The sequence below is a fragment of the Bactrocera tryoni genome, chromosome 2, assembly GCF_016617805.1.
Source record: "Bactrocera tryoni isolate S06 chromosome 2, CSIRO_BtryS06_freeze2, whole genome shotgun sequence".
Taxonomy (NCBI): Eukaryota; Metazoa; Arthropoda; class Insecta; order Diptera; family Tephritidae; genus Bactrocera; species Bactrocera tryoni.
In genome coordinates this window covers 34,579,055-34,598,026 of record NC_052500.1, presented here as the reverse complement: position 1 = coordinate 34,598,026, position 18,972 = coordinate 34,579,055, and the positions used below count along the sequence as shown (strand labels likewise).

The 18,972-nt window shown below is 36.8% G+C and overlaps 1 protein-coding gene across 1 annotated transcript in view; it reads right to left on the bottom strand.

The window, feature by feature from the left end:
- Nucleotides 1–8,002, bottom strand: part of LOC120767758 — a 67,873-nt gene extending 59,871 nt beyond the window's left edge. Inside the window, exon 1 of the mRNA XM_040093988.1 lies at nt 7,854–8,002. The gene's annotated coding sequence lies outside the window, so the exon portion shown is untranslated. The remainder of the gene's footprint in view (nt 1–7,853) is intronic.
- Between the last annotated feature and the right edge of the window lie 10,970 nt (nt 8,003–18,972).

Sequence of the window (18,972 nt, the reverse complement as noted above, 5' to 3'; positions counted from 1 at the left end):
TTAGGCAATACAAACATTTTTACTCTAGATGTTATTCTTGAAAGAGCGACATATAGTTGGCCATGTGAAAAACAGTCAACGCTGAAATCTAAGCTTGCAACGCTGAAGGTTTGACACTCAATTTTTGAAAGAATCAATATATGTATTTCTTATCTACTTGTTCGTTAGTTATATATTGTCTTATAACTTAATGTCAGGATAGACATTGTTGACTAACTCTTGAGTGTTGTCTATCCAAACAGAAAGAGTTTTTAGGTCAATCCTTCTCCAAAGGCCAAAGGTTGAATCTTTTTCTTCTTCTTATTCAAAAAATATGGTTAATTTATTTATTATTTTCACTCATTTTTAAACAGCTTTAACTATTTTTCCTCTTGCCCGAGTTAAATTTTTTTTGGTTGAATGAAGCTTAAAACCTCACCTATCCAACACTATATGGTATGACACAATGTGATTTGTGAGTGGGAGCACTGGATATTTACGACTTTTATTGACACAATACGAAAAGGCTTTTTCGACTACCCAATATGAAACACGTAAGGAAGGCCTAATTTACGGTATAACACAGATATAATACTCTTGCAACTTACCAGGATTAAGTCCAAGGAAATACCTTTAAGTACATAAGGTTTGTTAGTTAAAAGGGACTAAGGCAAATTTTCTCCTGATTTTATTCATTCTAAGCACAAAGCTGCACCGTCATTGGAAAACCGCACTCTCTTAATTTTATTAAAATAGCTCACATATTGGCGATATTTTCAATAAAAAGTCGACTATACCTGTAGGCACTGGGGTCCGCATATTCGGAACATAGATGCTCGAACAGTTTTCGTTCGATTTTTGATCATACTACATATTCGTGCAAGCTGGAAATTATTATGTTGATTGCTTCTTGATTTGTCGACTGGAAATTGAATAAATTAAATAAAATTTAAAATTTTGATACATAGGAAGTAAGCTCCCATTTTTTCTAACTATTACTCTAAACAAAGGTATGTCAGAGGATAGTTATGAACCGATTTTGGTAAAAATCGGTGGAGTGGATCACGAGATACGTGACTTCATCTAGAAAATGGCGGTGCCATTTGACCAAATTTGACAGTGGCCTGTATAAAGCCCATCCATACAACGTTGGGAGGAGTTTATATTATATCTCTGTATACATACATATATCTGGTATGTACGAACTATAGTTCTATTTTATACCAAGGCGTGTGCCATCATGTTTCATTACAATATCTGAATTTTTATAGACAGACACTCAACCGGACTTGAGCTCGCCTCGTCATTCTTATCATTAGTAAATATATACACACGTGACCACGCAAACCTTACCAAAATTTTCAAGTATTGTGCATATTCGAACACATTTTATAGCGGAACTTTTTGCAGTATTGAACTTTTTTATATAGAAATAAGTTAATGAAAATTAATTAATTAAAAATACTAAAAATTAAAAACAAAACACATTCAACTATAGACAAAATCATTTGAAAGTTAGTGAGCTTTACAAAATGAGCTCGAAATGTAAGAGACTGACATGCGATGAAAAAATAATGTTTTTAATTTTTTGAATTTAATTTCATTTACAATATATTTAAAATTAATATTCTATTAAAATTTTTTTATTTGAAACACGAAGCTTAGTAGGTGTATCATTTCAAAAAACAATAAAATCGGCCGGTTTTGTATAAGCACAGAAAAGCAAATTTTTGTTTTACTCATTAAACGTAATAAATTAGAAACTATAATTATAATTAGTTAATATAATTTAGTTTGCTTAAAAAACATAAAAAATATGTAAGAAAATCGAAGAAGAACGAAGAAGAACGAAAAAGTCCGAGAAAAAATTTAAGAAAGTATAGCGGTAAGGTTTGTGTGTTCACAAGTGTAATTTTTTATCTAACTCGATACGGTTTAGGTGATACAAACAACCGTTAGGTGAAGACAATTATTACACTCCGCTGCAAGAGTATAACAAATACACATTGTGACAAAAAAGTACTCGATATTTTTAAATAAAACACAAAATATTTAATTATTCATCAATATTTATTTTTTCGCCTTCAAAGTAGCGCTTACCAGATGTAATACATTTATCTCAACGATTTTTCCAGTCCTCGAAAAACTTTTCATAAGAGCTTTTTGGGATGGCCTCTAGCTCCTTCAGTGAATTTGTTTTATCACTTCGAGCGACTTAAAACGCGTTCATTCCGATGATTCTTTACTTGTTTGTATATCAAACTTTTAAACCCATCTCTCATATGCAATTATAATGCTCTCCATGAATGTGAGATCGGAATCCGCACGATCAAGCAAGTCAAAAGAAATATGTTTACGGTACTCTTTTTGAAAAAAATTGAGATTTATCGGGACGAGTCGACCAAAATCATGCGAACAGATGTCGTGCCCGCTTGTCATTTCTCTAACTTTTTGCCTGACGATTTTTAAGCACTACATCCTCCAATTTTTTATATTTTCATCAGTTGATGTGGTCGCAGGTCCTCCAGAATGAGGCTTGTCTTCAACGATTAGCTGCTGTAATCAAACTGGTGGACAGATCGCGCTCATATTTGGCAAGTATACCCATTTTTTTGTCACAATATATATAACGAAAGAAAAATCTTGAGGAAGCGTGGCAAAAATTAGAACATGTAATAAGTGGTGTTATTGCTTTTCTAACTAACACCTTAATGAAAGTCTTACAAAAGTCTAACGTTGAATACAGATCCTCCAAGAAACCCTGATTTATGGCATGTTCTGTTGTATATTTTCCGAAAATTTTCATCATCATGACATTTTAGAATAGAAACTTTTTCTAACTCACTTTTACAGTGTTGCGTAACTACTTTCATCATCTGTGAACTACCGCAAATTTTAGGCAAGTAGCCAAGTATCTGCCTTGCATATGTTCAACAATCGACCCAATCAACTGTAATCGTAACCATAATTTTTACTTCCTTGTCAAAAGATTACCGCTTTCACTTTTATGTCCGTTCAGGTGATTACTTTTACGATATTGTTCGCAGTCATGTCTACATGTCACAGCACTTAGAACTTGTCTAGTATTATCACATATTTACGAACGTGAGCTAATGCCGCCTCGATTGGTGCTGAAGTATCAGTTTGAGGTCACACGTTATAAACATAAACAATGATCGATAAAATTAAATATTGCCTACCATTGCAAGCAATTAAATTGACATTAACACAGATAAGCGAAATTGATAGCAGTCGAATTTAATGATACCGACAAAGAGTGGAAAGTGGAAAGGATACCCTTATACAACTGGCATGAGATTTGTGTTATTGAATCGAGGCGCGTGAGCAAATATGTGGCAAGACACTGTCCTAGTTTAGTCTTGGTCGTGCGAAATGTGACATGTAAGAATTTATTGTTTTTGTAGTCAAACAAGTTTTGGGCAGTTAAAACCTATATTTATGCACTTCTACATTCTACATCTTTTTAATACAATTCCTTCAATTTTTACCAACACATAGGGTCCGGTTGAGTAAATATATATACGCTTGTACTTCACTCTTTCGTCATATGTACACACTTCAGCCTTTTTCATGTTGCTTTTCAAAAAGGTCACACTCTCTCGTCAACACGATGACGTGTCCGTTCGTGCGTAAAATACACGAATGCATTTCAAGTACCCATTAAGTGTCCTTGAGTGGAACTCCTCAACAGTCACTGATATCCTGTTGGGCTGTGTTGGATAAATCAAGCAAATCAGCACAAATAGCAAATACTTCTCACGTATGTTTGGGTATGATACACTTCTGTAAGACTTTGAAGTGCAATTAAATGAAAAACGAGTATTTAAAGTCGTTTACTGCTGCTGTTTATGCAGTTGAAGCTCATTATATGGCTTCTTCACTTGTCGGCCACTTGAGTAAACTGTTCAGTTGCTTTGTCAAATGTCTGAAGTTTTAGTTAACTACAAAACAGAGGGTAATAACCACTCGATGAAACTCGTGTTCGTAGAGGGGCGTAATCGGACCGCTGCCACTCCCACAAACCGCAGTTAACCGAAAACCTATAAAGTCCCATAACGAAGGACCAAATTAAGATATAAAGCTAAATATGTAATATAAATATATAAAGATATAAAGCCAGGGACATTAAATTTTATTTTTGAGATGATACATCGCACACTTTTTGGTGAAATCACTTATCTCGGGATACGTCCGACCGATTTCGATTGAATTTAGTTCATGGTATTCCTGTCACATTCCTATGGCACAGTGCGAAAATTTTCGAAATCGGACTACAACCACGCTTTTTCCCATATAACTCAATTTTAAATTCCATTTAATTCTTTCTCTCTTCATTACACAAATCAAGAAGCAATTAATATACCGGAATAAAACTCGGCATGGATAGCGCCTTTAGAGTGTGACCAAAACTGAGAAAATTCTCCTCAGTACCTATAGTTGACTTTTGACCGAAAACATCAGTCAATGTGTATCAAAAATGAGTTAAGTCGGGTCAGTACTTCCATTAGTCCCATATAACTAATATAAAGATTCGAAATTCCGGGTGACTTTGCTCCATATGATTCGTGATTGTATGTAAGTTACCTTAATGAAACCCAAGGAAGTTTGGTTTAGTATGTAGCATAATAATAGTTAATGGACAAAATCGGGTGGATATTACCCCTATCTCTCATACAGCACATATAATGATGTTCGTTTTTCTAACAAACCTCATTTCGAATATGAGTTATGTATAGATAGATAAAATTGTTTGGATTCCGATCATCTAGTTGACATTATACCCCTGAAGGTATTTCCCTGACTTTAATTCCTGCAAGTTGCAAGAGCATAGTGTTCAGTTGCACCCGAACTTAGCCCTTTTTTACTTGTTTAAGTGAGTATTTCTGATGACATATTAATACTTATTCTGCTTTCGGAGGTGGAGATGAGATCAACTAATCAACGATCAACAGTGATCATAAATTCGGTGTCTTTAATTTTGTAATTCGATAGAATTTGAAGAGCAACTTTAGGTAAAACTACCAAAGACAATAAAATATTTATTTGTATTTAATATATTGCACAAGAATTTTTCCTGAAATATCTCTGTGTATGATAAATACAATGATTTTTTGGAATGTTACAATATTGCCCATTTTTCCATTTAAATTTATTTTACGTAATTTCAGCATTTTACACTACTTATGTATGTGTATATAAGTCTTAAAAAAGTACAAAATTTTACTTATATTACCGTTGAATGTGGGTTTGCTTTGAAAGTAGTAGTAGTTCGTCATAATTGAAAAAAGCTCGACAGCCCGTTTTGTTTATGAAATAGTTATTTGCATGCCTTTCTAATTTGTGCATTATGCAGTGTATGTGTAAGTAGATCTTTAGTATTCACCAGCTTAGAAACTATGTAATAAAATAATTTTTGTCTAGGGCACAGTGTACACAACTATGTTGTCTTTATATGGATACAAAAATTTGTTCGGAGTTTGAAATATATATTTTTTAGTTTTGGTGAGAATTATGGTATATAGGGTATCAAATTTATTATACACAATCGTCGTAAGAATAACTGCTATCCTCATTACAAAATGGTATTCGTTTTTCTTGAAAATACAAGGTGATTTCCAAAGTAAACAGGAGGTTTTGAATCTGAATTTTGACTGAACATTTAGGCTTATGAAAGGTGTGTGCACGGTTTGTTCCGCACAAATTGACTGACGACCAAAAATTGCTCAGAATCTAGCATTCGAAGGACGATTATTTGACCACATTTAACCATTAACCACTCCCCGTATTCACCTGATATGGCACAGTGCGACATTTTCCTTTTCGGAAAAATGCATTTGCCCATGAAAGGAAAGACTTAGGGCCATTTAAAAGGCTTGCACCGGCATACTGGCTGCCATACCGGCCAACGAGCTAAAACACTCATTTGACATGCTTTTGGACCGTGCAAAAAGCTGTTTTCAAAAAGAAGGAGACTGGTTTGAATAAAATAAATTGATTTTTTTTAAGTCCTGTTTACTTTGGAACGCACCTTGTACAAACTATTTTGCTGTTTCTTTCTTTTAGTATGGATGATGAGACATTGGGGGCTATTAGCGCATCGATTTGTGATTGATATTATTTTCTGAATAAAAAATAATGACGGACGGATCTCAAAAAATTTAATTTTTTATTGCCTTATTAAATTCTACAACACCTCTGTAATATTGTCCTAAATTTTCAAGTTGATCCGAGTAATAATTCCAGAGATACAGCTTCAAGAACTTATGCGCTGGAAGCTAGCTAGGTTAAGTGAGCCGTCTTTAGACGCGCGTTTCTCGAATGTCTGCTAAAAATCCAATTTTCAGTTTTTTTCCTTCGCCCAAGTACTAAGTTCAGAATTTAACTAAAACACGTATTTCATTAATGATCCTTTAAGGAGATATTCTGCCAACGTGGGCGCATGTTTTTTACGAGTTGTCCCCGGAAACGACGTAGCAATGGCCGAGTTTAAAATTTTTTTTTCAAAAATTTCAGAATTTCTTTGTTACTAGTGTATGTTTGTGACAGTAAATAATTCTAATGTTTAATTTTTTATCTGAGAAAAAAAATTTTTGAAAAAATGCTGTTTTTTACACGAAGACCTACGTAACTTCTTGGTGGATTTTCTCGGAGTGTACTTCCTAGCGAAATAATTGTGATTTATCAAAATTAAAAAATATAATTCAGAGGAATATGATCAATAATCAAACCTATAAAAAGCATGGTAAAATTTTGTATTTTAACTAGACTCTTTATATAAGTAATTATTAAATATATTCAAAATCGACCAACTGGAGTCAACTAACTCAAAATGCTTTCTTTAATCCGCACAATTAAATATAGTTCAATATCGCATAATCATTTGCCATAGTCCCAAAAAAATTTGAATAATGCATATAAAATCAACTTAAAGTATGCTCAAATGACCCTAAAAGTATGCAGCACTTAAAACCATTGTTATTGCACAAAAGGGGAGCACATACTCTCAAGAGGGGTGTGCGCTTTTGCTGCTATTTAATGAGGTTATATATGGTGCGAGTTGCGTCCCAATTGGCCATTCTGCCAAATTAATGTGGCGTACATGTGCGGTTTGCTCACACTTACACCGAAACGCACCTGTAATATGGATTTTCTAACAACTGTTGTTGCAGCAGTTCTGTTATATTTGCTATGTCGCACACACACACACTGATATCATTAGTTTGTTGACACTGCTGCTGCTGTTGTGTTTGTTCCATGTTGATAATTTTTTAAAGTTGTCGAATGACAACCTAAGCTGTCACTACTATTAATTAAAGTCGTCCAACCAACAACCAAAACAATGCGGACAACAACCGCAAACTACACAAAAATATACAACAGCTAAAACAACACACACACACACTAACACTACACCACAATGACAAAGCTAGACAAATGCTGCCAACTTCCAGCGATGGCTCGATCGTTCTACGGCACGTGGCGGTACCGTTAGAAAAAATATATATAAATACGTCCAACAATTGCAAACACACCAACACTCTCTCTTCGATTGCGCTTGGTTGGAATTTTTTCCCATTTAAATTTTTTCGTTCTTTCTTTTGTATAACGTTTTTTTTTGTTTTTATTTTTGCACCTACTTCAATTCACATTTTTCGTAATTTTCTCGGCAAATTCTAGTATGACATTTTGCTTTTGGCACACACAAATTGCCAACTTTATCACTTTTATGCAAATTTTGCACTTTTTAGTTGCCATTAGCGCAATTTGTTGATGTGTCTCGCACTGCCATTGCTCTCATTACACGCCGCCTGCCTTTCGTACTGCTTTATTTTCACATTAACACATTTATTTACATGAGTATATGTGCGAATTTAGCGCTTTCAACTTTCGTGTTACGTGAATATTGCACTTGTAACTTTAGTTAGACGACACATTTACTATTCACCAGAATGGCCTGTGTGCCTTTATTTTCGCGACGAGCGTGACAAAGCAACATGCGAACCGTTAGAAGTATAGATTGTGACTAAAAAAACTTGGGGAACGCTTACAGCGCCACCAAATGTCGTTTGCCTGCACTAATATACCATTTGTTATGGACTTTGAAAGCAACCGAACTCATTTTTGTTGCTCTCCTTCGTCCCATGTCCTTAAATCCGGGAGTAGAGCATGGAAAGCTCAGTTGGTCTGTGCGGAGCGCGAGCTTAACAGAGCGAATAGAGAGCAGTGTTATGAATTTTTCATGAGCGCTAGTATAAGAGAAAAGTGTCCTGGAAGTGACAGTTTCCTAATGAGAGATAGCGAGTGGTGCATGAGAGATTTTATGGGAACTGAGAAGAGAGTAGCTATTGCTAAAAGGCTATAATACTCAGTTATCATTTATGTTAACTTTGAGTATTTGTTGTGGCGTAGGCGTTTTTCTTTAAATTGCAAGTAAATATTTTAATGGTATGATAAATTTTTTTATTTAAGCTAAATTATAAGGGTTACATACGTTATAGACCATTGAATTAAAACATTTAGAAATTACTTTAAAAAAAATGACTTTAAAGAAGGTCCCAATTACTTTTTACATTGGTTTGTAACTATTTTCGAAAATCAGCGCGAGATATATATCCAAAACAACAGAATTCATGTTGAGAAATATTTAAGTTGGCCAAATCCGGCGTCCTAAAAGTAAATTTAAATTCGAGATTTCATAACATAAACCATACAGATAGAAGCCTCATTATACTATAGGAATTTCCAATTCAAGGAAACTAAATTTTATTGCCTGGAAATTTAATTTTGAACACTACAGTATGTTGTGTAATCCTTAGGAACGAAATTCTTAGGTTGTATAGATTAGTAATATTGAATTATCATTTGTAATTCTCATAGTCCCTACAACTCTTCACATAATATTAATATTTGATTCCGAAGTCTCAAAAACTCGCCACTTTTATTAAAATTCGTTTGCCAACTTAAGTTACCACAAATAGAAAAACAAAACAATTTGAATAAGTACACAAACAGTCGAAAATTATATAATCCCAAACACATTACAAGATTTTAATTTCCTAATTTAAACTTATTTAGTTTAAAGAATATAACTTGTATCGCCATATTGAGGGTAAGATCAAAATAGGATTGGGCTCATAAAATTAAGTCAGTTAGTAATGACATATATTATTTTATATAACATCCCAGATATTATGCAAGCTAAAAGTTCCATTATCCTAGAAACCTTGGAAATTTACATCACATTTAAATATTTTCAATCCGAAGAATTTCAATCACTTCTTAATTTATTTCCAATAAAATTGTGCTCTAAGTCATTTTGTTTGAAAAGGCGAAATTTATTTTTTTTCGCCAAAGTTTTCATCACTATTGGTCTATTTTATACCCTTACGTGTTGCTACAAACAGTTGTCCGTATCACCTAAAACTAATCGATATAGGGATCAGGGTGACGAGAAAAGTTGAAATTTGGTTGACCGTCTGTCCGTCTGTCCGTCCGTGCAAGCTGTAACTTGAGTAAAATTTGAGATATCTTGATGCCACCTGTTAGGCGCATTGGTTGACAAAACAGTAAGGACGATTTAGTTGATAGCCATAATCGGATTATTGCCAAGCCCACAAACGTCACTAACCGAAAGCGTATTAAGTATCATAACCAAGCGGTAAATTAGGATATAAAACCTTTATTTGGCACAAGGGATTGCAGTAGCAAGGGGCACCTGAGTGTAAAAAATTTTGAAAACTTGGGCGCGGCACCGCTCTCTAAATAGCTTAATGTACATACATACCTCCTAAACCAGTAAAGCTACAACAACCAAATTCGCCTAGCACAAATATTATAAGAACTCCTATTGACAGTTTGAAAATGTATGAAATCGGATTATAGATATAACGGTACATTTAAAAACTACTAGAAGGGCGATAAATCAATAATTAATTGCACCGGAGACTTAATTTTACCCCCAAGTGGTATGACGGAGCCAGTGTCAAGATTGGACGATGGGCGTGGCACCGCCCACTTTCAGATAAAAACACATATCTCGATATCCATTCGACCTCTTTGAACCAAATACGTTACCAGAACTTATCCCTTCCTTACTTGTTATTTAATAAAATTATAGCCATATCGAGGGTGAGATCTACATACATATATATAAATTTATTGAAGTTTGAAAATCTTTTATTTGATGAATGGAAGATTTGGGAGTATTCAACCGCTGTAAACTATTTTTGATACTACCGCTTTTTATTAAGAGAAAAAGATGATAGCTGAGTTTTAAAAAGATAAAATAATCTCAAGTTTTCACCCTATGTTTCCATTTTATGCACAAAGATGCACCGTTATGAGAAAACACGCTCTTTCATTTGACCAAATTATGGTTACGCTCATCTACGAACTCAATGTTTTGCCATGGAATACGTGTGCCAAGTTTCTTTACGATGTCTCAATTGTCATTTAAGTTATAGAATGCAGAGTGAGACGGACAGACATTTACCCGAAATTCAGGCCCTAAACAGAGCCTTCTCTGTTCTTCCATAAGGTACAATCTTCTATAAGAGTGTACAGCTCCTGGTGTATGCCGATGAAATTGATATCATTGGCCTCAACACCCGCGTCGTTAGTTCTGCTTTGTCCAGAATGGATGAGGCAGCGAAGCAAATGGGTCTAGTGGTGAACGAGGGAAAAACGAAATATCTCCTATCATCAAACAAACAGTCGTCGCACTCGCAACTAGGCTCCCACGTCACTGTTGACAGTCATAACATCGAAGTTGTAGCTAATTTCGTATATTTGGGAACCAGCATAAACAACAACGACAACATCCAACACAGAATAACTCTTACCAACAGGTAGGCAATTGAGAAGTAAATCCCCCTCTCTACGAACAAATACCAAACTCTATAAGTAACTCATTATTCCCGTCCTGCTATAAGGTGCAGAGGCATGCATGATGACAACATCTGATTATTCGGCCTTAGGAGTTTTCGAGATAAAAGTTCTGCGGAAGATGTATGGTCCTTTGCGCGTTGGCCACGGCGAATATCGCATTCGATGGTACGATGAGCTGTATGAGATGTACGACGACATTGACATAGTCCAGCGAATTAAAAGACAGCGGCTAGACGGAAACATCCCAGTTCTGAAAGTCTTCGAAAGCAGAGGGAGAGGAAGACATCCACTCTGTCGGAAAGACCAAGAGGAGGAGGACCTCTTTTCCAAGATTTGGCGCATGGAGAATATCTGGTCGGTTGTGGATTTGTCAGGTCTAAAGCCACACTGATAAGGTCCAATCAGTTTGTTGACGGTGGGCTTTAATCTTTCACACAACACGCTTGATAGAACCTTATACGCAATGTTGAGGAGGCTTATCCCACGGTAGTTGGCGCAGACTGTGGGGTCTTCCTTTTGTGGATTGGGCAGAGCACACTTAAATTCCAATCGTTGGGCATGTTCTCGTCCGACTATATTTTACAAAGGAGCTGATGCAGGATCCTTATCGGTTCTTCGCTGCCGTGTTTGAATAGCTCAGCCGGCAAGCCATCGACCCCCACCACTTTGCTGTTCTTCAGGCGGGTAATTGCTATTCGAACTTCCTCATGGATGGGCATGGGAACGTCTGCTCCATCGTCATCGATTGGCCGATTCGCCTTCTCCTGGCGTTGTACGTTCACTGCCATTCAGCAGGCTGGAGAAGTGTTCCCTAAATAATTTAAGTATGCTCTGGGCATCGGTGACTAGATCACCTTTGCGGGTTCTACAAGAGTATTCTCCGGTCTTGGAACCTTCTGTAAGCCGCCGCATCTTTCCGTAAAATTTTCGAGCATTACCCTTGTCGGCCAGCTTATCAAGCTCTTCGTACTCACGCATTTCGGCCTCTTTCTTTTTCTGTCTGCAAATGCGTTTCGCTTCCCTCTTCAACTCTCGGTATCTATCCCATCTCGCACGTGTTGTGGTCGGTCATAACGTTGCGAGGTAGGCAGCCTGTTTTCTCTCCGCTGCGACATGGCACTCCTCGTCGTACCAGTTGTTCTTTTGCATCTTGCGAAGATCAATGGTTTCGTTTGCAGCTGTACGTAAGAAGTTTGAAATGCCGTCCCACAGTTCCCTTATACTGAGTTGTTGACGAGTTCTCTCAGAGAGCAAGAGTGCAAGCCGAGTTGAAAACCGTTCGGCTGTCTGTTGTGAATGCAGCTTCTCGACGTCGAACCTTCCTTGTGTTTGTTGGCGTGCGTTTTTTGCTGCACAGAAGCGGATGCGAATCTTGACTGCAACAAGGTAGTGGTCCGAGTTGATGTTAGGACCTCGGAGCGTACCCACGTCTTGAACACTGGAGACGTGTCTTCCATCTATCACAACATGATCGATCTGGTTGGTGGCTTTTCGATGCGGAGACAGCCAGGTAGCTTGATGTATCTTCTTGTGCTGGAATCTTGTACCACAGATAACCATATTTCGGGTCTCGGCGAAGTCAATCAGCCTCAACCCATTTGGGAATGTTTCGTCGTGGAGGCTGAATTTACCCACCGTAGTGCCAAAGATACCTTCTTTGCCCACCCTGTCGTTAAAGTCGCCAAGCACGATTTTGACATCGTGGCGGGGGCAGCTCTCATAGGCGCGCTCCAAGCGCTCATAGAAGGCATCTTTGGTCACATCGTCCTTCTCTTCCGTCGGGGCGTGGGCGCAAATCAGTGATATGTTGAAGAACCTCGCTTTGATGCGATTGTGGCTAGACGTTCCTTCACCGGAGTGAATGATAGTACTCGGCGACGGAGTCTCTCTCCCACCACGAATCCCACACCAAATTTGCGCTCCTTCATATGGCCACTGTTGTAAATGCCACAAGGACCCACTCGTCTCTGTCCTTGTCCCATCCATCGCATTTCTTAGACGGCGGTGATGTCAGCCTTTATTTTCGTGAGGACATCAAACAGGTGGGCAGTGGCATCTTCCCAATTAAGGGACCGGACATTCCAGGTGCATGCCCTCAATTCGTAGTCCTTATTTCGTTTGCTGTTCCTCATCAAAATAGGGGTCTCTCATCCGAGGCTTGTTGTTCCTTTTTATTGGGGGTGTTTTTTTACGTCGCGGGTCCCAAACCCAACGCACAACCCTGCGAAGGGGATGTTTCGGCTGAGTCATATGTAAAAGAATCATTTCTGGTCACTCCCAAGTGAATGACGATCAGAAAACTTTCCTCACTTGCGTGAACTTCTACATTTAAATTTCTGAATTTAACTGTAATATTGTAAAAACAGACTCGGAAGAAAAATTGAATACCTTTCACTGAATTGATGCAAAATATTATCGTTATAAGAGCCAGAACTCTCGGAACCCCCTATTCCCCATTCTGATATTTTTTTATTTTCGATTGACTGTGTATCTTATACATATATCATAATATGTCCATATATTTTTGTATTTTACATATTGTTTACGATAAACTGTAGTTTTGTGCCGAAAATGGTTAAAATCCACCAAAAAATTACTCCAGATCCCTTATACGAGATATAATAACTTTCCTTATTTGTGAAAATTTATACAATTACATTCGATAACTTCCTTGATGTTTTGGAGATTTATCTATATTGATATTTCTGGTATTTCAATAATTATTCTGCCAATCAGGGAGGAAACGTATTCTGCAAACTAGATGTCACAAAGATTATATATTTTTTTTGTCTAAAAATGGTTTGACTGACCGGACATTGTCGAATATATAAGTATATATTTAGCAAAGTCATTTTGTAGAACTTAGAGTAAACTATGTTCACCTGAATAGGTGATATTATTTTATATACATACATATACGAAGTGCTTTTGTTGGAACTTCAAAATTCCTCTTACACAGCCTCTTACTATTTGTTTTACACTCATAGCGGCTGCGTAGCCAGCAACCCATTTCACTGGATACACTAATTAGTACAGATTGCAAATTGAATTGGCCTTGACTCCATTGTCAATAAAAAGCACTCTCTTTATACCCCAGTGTATAATGGAATGACGCCAATAAATACATTGTGCCAACGAACCAACACATGCGTACACAAGTATAACAGTAATTTCTTTAATTTGAGCCAGCGCAGTGCATTATGCAAAGTGACCACTCAGCGTCGAAGCAGAATACAACAAATACAAATGCAATTTTTGCTATTTGACGACCACAATGCCGTGTGGACGCGCATATATTTATTCACTTATGTGTGTGTGTTTGTGAACTATGTGCTTGGCGCTAAAGTGGTAGTGCAGTTGTGTAAATTGCCGACCGTCGCTGTGTGTGGACATGTGTATTTGCTTGTTGAACAGGCGCGCACTAAAAAGGAGCTGTCACGCTATCAAAGAGACTACTGCGTGTATTGGCGTAACATTAGTAGCTACATGTGTGTGCGCAGCATGCATGTGCTGCTGTTGTGTTAGTGAGTAGGTATCTGCGATGTCAATAATGCAATGTAAACAGATGATAATGACATTTACACCACACGCACACACATGCACAACACGAAAGCACCGCGTACAGACGCTGGTATGACGGGCTTGAACGTCAGTATTGGAGATGAATGTAAACAGATGTTGAAACGCCTAAAAGCGCACAACAGCACCGATGAGGGCAAATGCAATGACCAGCGAACAATGTGTGGCACATTGGTGCAAATCCCAGCGGTAATGCTAATGACATAATGAGTATGCCATGCTGTGGCAAATGCAACGCGGCTCAGCCTGGCACTCGCTGGCCGTCTGGCTTGATGAACGAATGAGCGAATGGGTCGAGATTGATGTGCATGGATTTGGTCAACCAGTTCCGCACACTCGCATATAACTGCCAGCGCTATGAATTCGTAGTGGCGGCCAAAGCGCTGCGCCCAGCACGCCTTTTGTACGTATAGTATATAATCTGTAAAACACAACAACACAATACTTATACACGGTGTGTATGTACCACGTATTCGTTGCATGCAACACAGAAATTCCGTTGCAAATCCAAATTTCAAAGCATACGCGGTAAATGCCATACATATTGTCCTTACACCGCCATTTCATTTGTCATTGCGGTATGATTTGTAATTAAGTATGAATTTTCCATTTTCTATGCGCTTTGCATGGCGCGCAAAACCGGTTGGCTACACTAAGTTTTACTCCCGCAGCTGTACATTTGCAGCATTGACACCTCGCGAGCCCGCATTGCAGCATGCAACACCCTCCCGCTCTCGGTATATTGATAGCATATGCGCAGCAGCCATAAGTAAATACGGCGCGGATGTGGCGCTTGGCGCGCATTAGTGATTTTTTGTTGTTTATTGTTGGCAATGCATTGCGTCGGCGGAATTTTGCAAATGTTGCTTTCCTGGTGCTTTTGCATATGCATAGCTTCTGTGCGATTTTTGTGTGTGTTTTACAGTGCGAGTAACCGCAAAATGAATGCGGGCGCTCCCATTTCGGCGTTTCAACACTTGCACAAAGTAATTGCTGCGTTTGCGTTAAATTTGAATTTGCCCAAAAATTCGTTGTCTCCCCACGCCTTCGGCTTTGTTCTTACGTTGCGCACACAAACGCAATATATGTATGTGTGTGTATGAAATTTCGGTACGCAATTAGTTGCAACCTCTGCTGTAAACTGCGCAGTACAGTTAAGTTAATGCGCTATTGCTCCGATTCAGTCGGCATATAAATCACGTGGAATTTATATTCTACGATTATTAAGAGGTTTAATTACTTACTCTTGAATCGTGAGGGTGGGACTTTTAAATTCAATATTTGCTGGAAATTTAATAATTTTTTATTAATTTAGCTACTTTTGGTAGTTTTGGTGCGTCTAACTGCAAGAGAACTTTGTCGCCAAGTCCGAACACTAGTGCCATGTTAAGTTTTATATAATAAAAAAATATCTATTCTGTCTATATACATATAGGAAATGCAGAGTATTCTCGATCTTATACTAAACAGCAATAATCCGAATATGTTTTACAGATGCAATATCTAGTCGAAAATAATATTCCCAATAGTGTTCGGAGGGCTTATTTACAATGCACTCACAAGAATTCATCGGGAAAGCAAAACTGAGATGCTTTGTAAATAAGTGATGCACAGAAATGTTTATGCTTGTGCGAATAAAAATGACGCAATTTCCCTATATAAAAGGCATACAGTCATTTATTGGCAGCAACAAAATTCATAATAAATTTAGTGCAGATAACTCCACTATCATGCGAGAGTATAAAATGTTCGGTGACACCCGAACTTAGCTCTTCCTCTACTCTACTCTACTCGTCACTTTGGTATATATAACCCTATATCTGACTCTTTTAGCTTAAGGACTTACAAACAACCGTTATGTGAACAAAACTATAATACTCTCTTTAGCAACTTTGTTGCGAGAGTATAAAAACAAATTAATCAAAGTATTGACCATTGATTTTTACACATTTTAACCACCTTTCCGGCAATTTTTAGATACCATGGCAAAGAAATGTTCGTCTTTTGAAGCAAACCAATCAGACATCCAATTTTAGACTTCTGCATAAGAATCGAAGTGAATGTGTGTCCCATCAATGAAAATAAATGGCAACCGGAAGGGGCCAGTTTTTCTTATTATAGCGACGATTTTCGAATATCTCTTCGTGAATTTTGAAGGTGGGACTTTCCATTACACTTATTGTGTTACTTCATTTTCAGAACATAGTTACATACCGATATGGAAATCTCATTCTATATTGGAGAGTCTAACGTGTGAAGCTCAGACCTGAGTCTTTAAGTATATAATTTTCAAGATAGCGGAGAGAAATGAACACATATATATATTGCACCAGAGAAACGCATTCAAAATAACTTATTTCAATTTACATTAAATGCTCTCATTTACTTAGCCGTTGAGTTGCCTTCCAGTTAGTTTAGGTTGGATTGTGCACGCAATTCTTTCTAGCAATCTACATTTGCTTTGTCTCTAATGCGAATATTCTTTCTGCTATTTTATTTTAACTTTGTTTTAACATCATTTTTCTGTACCTAACGGTTGTTTGTAAATTATAAATATAATTTTGATAACGAGTTATGTGTGTATATCAAATGTAGATCGAAACAAGTAAGGAGGAGCTGAGTTCGAGTATAACCAACCTTTCATACTCTTAAAACTTGCAAGGTCTAAAGTGTTTATGGGATACAGGTACATTTTTCACTAGGTTTTATGCATTCTAAGCATGCATATGCACAGATTGAAAAATATATACGTTATAAAGTCCCCCCGAAAGTTCGAAAATCTTTATATTAGATAAGGGAATTATTGACTCAATCCAACACATTAAATTCACACACAGTCATATTACTATCAGGAAAGGGTTCTTTCCAAATCTTAATTATATATGTTATACATAGGTCGTCATATATTAATACTAAAGATATCTTATACTATAAATCCGTATATTATAAATGTTATCAACCACAGATATAAAGATCCTTGTTTTCTGTTGAAGGGGTTGGAAAAATGTCGACGAAAAGCTGTAAGCGATGTTTTAGGTGAGAGTTATATGCTGTAATGATGCACCCTCTCATGTTCAATTTTACTTCGTTATTTTTCTTACGGCTGGTAAAAAGTTGGTTGTGGTTTCGAAGGGTCAGGCGGTCAGCAGTTTGCTCTGTTCTCGATATTCAAGCAACATTGTAAGAATATCAATGTCAATTAGATCAGTCAAGTCCTTGGTGAAATTGAAAATACCTTACTTTCAGGATGGTATCAATGGTAAATAGTAGCGATTGGTTTCAAACAGTTTAACAAAATATCTCAAACATTCATATATTTGTTAACTGAGATCAACTTGTAGAAATTAACAGTAATCCCGGTTATATGAAGTTCTCTGCAGGCGAAAGGAGCGAAAAAATATTAGAAAATGCAAAACTTTGCATTGTTAAGCCCAATCGAGCATTGGGATATACACACTGGTATCCTACATATGGCAACGAAATATGTAGAACAAGAATCTTTACAACTATTTCCGAAGTCGCCTTGGGGGAGTGCTCTACTGCACACTTTGCTAATACACTTACCATTTTCTAAGAGTGGATGTGGTGGATATAAGTAAAAGTGTCTCCATTTGCTTTACGAAACAAAGAAAGCAGCAACAATTCACGAATAACTAGCAAAAGTCCAATAAAAACAATTTACATTTAAGCCAACAACTAAAACCACTAAACTAAATGGCAACAGATTTGCATTGGATTTGCCAATACAATTTATACAAAACATTTTTACATTGCTTAGTTGCAACACGCAACAGTAACACAAACACACATACCTAGTTGTGGACATGCGTATGTAGGTGTGTTATCTTACATATATATCGAAAAGTTGACAATAACATTTACAAAAGTGGCTTATTCAGAGGTTTTTGGTATTTCTTTAGTTTGCGAAGTTTCTGGGATATGCTTGACGATTTAACTTCTTCGGGATTAATTTGGCAAAATATCCAAATATCCAATTGCATGCGCACAACGTTTGCCTCTAGGATATGAAACTAATCACTGGGAAATATACATATGAGTTTTGTAATCCACCTACCGAAGAGGAAGAATACGAGATATGGATGACTTGCAGTGAATCTGCATTCAAATAGTGATAAAATGTAAAAGTTTACCACTAAATATTCCTGTCTGAAATCTATAATTTATTTAATTTCACCAGTGGTATTACGTAACAATCTAAACAGGAATCATTTGCATATTTTTTTAATTAATTTTAATAATTTTAATTTACATTTTCACCGAAATATGATTATTAAAAATCTCGTAAAATTTCCACACGCAATGTATTTTATTGTGTTGTTCATTTTAATTAAAAAACCATAAAACATCAACTCCATCCGCATCCACCCTTCGCAGGTGCATTCCTTACATAAAATGTAGCTGGGAAATGGTCAAATCGAATTCAGGACACTTAATACATGATCAATTTGAATGAAAGTTTTATACTATATTGCTCCGATCAAAAAA